At 43.9% G+C, this 2001-nt stretch overlaps 1 protein-coding gene across 2 annotated transcripts in view; it reads right to left on the minus strand.

The window, feature by feature from the left end:
- TBC1D22A (TBC1 domain family, member 22A) overlaps positions 1-2001 on the minus strand; it is a 288569-nt gene that overhangs the window by 127391 nt on the left and 159177 nt on the right. The window lies entirely within an intron of this gene.

Raw genomic sequence — 2001 nt, forward strand, 5'->3', positions numbered from 1 at the left:
CCACCACAAGGGGAGACATCCCCAGTGTCTACGTCCTCGTCTACAGAGAGAGAGATGGGGAGAATTACCCATAGGGTAACGTCCACCACAAGGGGCGACATACCCAGTGTCTACGTCCTCATCTAGAGAGAGAGAGAGAGAGAGATAGACAGGGAGGATTAACCACAGGGTAACATCCACCACAAGGGGAGACATCCCCAGTGTCTACGTCCTCGTCTACAGAGAGACAGACAGGGAGGATTAACTACGGGGTAACGTCCATCACAAGGGGAGACGTGTGTGGAGAGAAGCACTGGCCCCACCTCATGGAGACCCCCCCCTCCACCCTCCTGTCAACAGGAGGGCTCACGCAGCCCTTAATTCATCACTCCATGCTTCTTGGTTTCAAGATCTAATTAGCTGCAGATAATTAATATTCTGGATCCTCTCCGATTAATGAACATAATTAACAGATAGCAAATTATTGCTTTTCAGGCATTTCACATCTGAGTAAGAGAACCTGGAATATATTATTTATCCCTGGTAGAGTCAGGAACACTTTTAAGAATGTGAAATTCTGTTCCTAGTAACATACAATGAGGTTTCCAACTGTTTGTGGAAAACTTCCATTACTGTATCATGCCATGTTTCCATGAACTTTTGTGACGCCTCCATATTTACATATTCACCCAACTCATACCCATCAGTCCCTGACTTATGACGGGAGTCTATCTGGAGGTGTCATGTGCCTCATTTTTTTTGGTTTTCATTATTAATCCCTTTTACTGTCAGTATCTTTATAAATCATAACACTGTTTTCAAATGAACATCTAAGAACGCTAACATAAGTAAATCACACACATTGCTACACTAAACACACTAAATGAGGGAGCTTCAAAACATTTCTGGAAAAAAGGAATAAACAAATAATGAAATATTACCCATTTGACCTAGCCTGAATGGCTTGGTGATCAGAAATCCACTAGAGGAAGATAAATAAGTTTGATACAGGAAGCAAGTGTAAACTGCTACAATTTGATGAACTCGACCCTCACTTATGGATGTAGTTGCTCTAAATTCCAACCGAGAGGGAAGGAGTCTTCACAACAAGGATCAAGCTTATCCCCTCAGTACACAAAGTTGATAGGGGTAGGCAACGTAGACATTGGCTATCAAAAATGGGTGCTATACCAGAAATATCACTACAGAAAGCTTGTAAGTCTATCTTCTTTCTGCCTATAACTGATTGGAATACCCAAAACGGGGCTACAACGTGCCCAGTGAAGGAGGCTTCCTGCGGAGCCTCTGCAACACATAAGACCATAAGTGGAATTCTGAACCCCATCCAGAATCTTCTGAGGTGGGAAATTTCCACTTGAAAGGACAAGCAGAGTAGCCTGGAGCAGAAAGAAGAACAGAAGATACTTCCTGAAGGAAAGACCGACAGGAAAAATACAAAACAATAACAGCTGTCCGACTAATTATCACAAGAACAAGCAAGGTGCTCGTCCAGGAGACTTCAAGGCAAGTGGTCGGGTCCCCTCAGGACAAACTCCCTTCCAAGACTAAGACTCAATGGGAATACATGAACAGACATGCGCTTTGATTGGTGACCACGTTCGTCACCCATAAGGGGAAGTGAGGGAAAAACAGGAATGAAGCAGCAAGCTAAGCCCTACCATGTCCAATAGACTTCTGTGAACCCGGGTGAAGACCTGGTTGTCCAGCAGTGTGGCAAGACCTGGGGACTCCTGGGCCCAGAATCAGTGACATAGCCACAGAAGACTAGAGTAGAGAGTGAAATATCCAGCTGGTAAGAAGAGAGGGCATATGCATAAGAACACCCACACTTGCAGATAATACCCACTTATCCTGGCTTCAATGACTGGATGATCAAAACTCAATTAGAACATTGGTGTGCATATATCTTCTCGGATTGTGGCTCATATTTCTTGTGGGTAAATACCAAGTAGAGGGATTGCTGGATCATAAGGTATTTCTATTTCCAACCTTCTGAGGAAG

The sequence above is a fragment of the Chrysochloris asiatica genome, unplaced genomic scaffold, assembly GCF_000296735.1.
Source record: "Chrysochloris asiatica unplaced genomic scaffold, ChrAsi1.0 scaffold00097, whole genome shotgun sequence".
Classification (NCBI taxonomy): Eukaryota; Metazoa; Chordata; class Mammalia; order Afrosoricida; family Chrysochloridae; genus Chrysochloris; species Chrysochloris asiatica.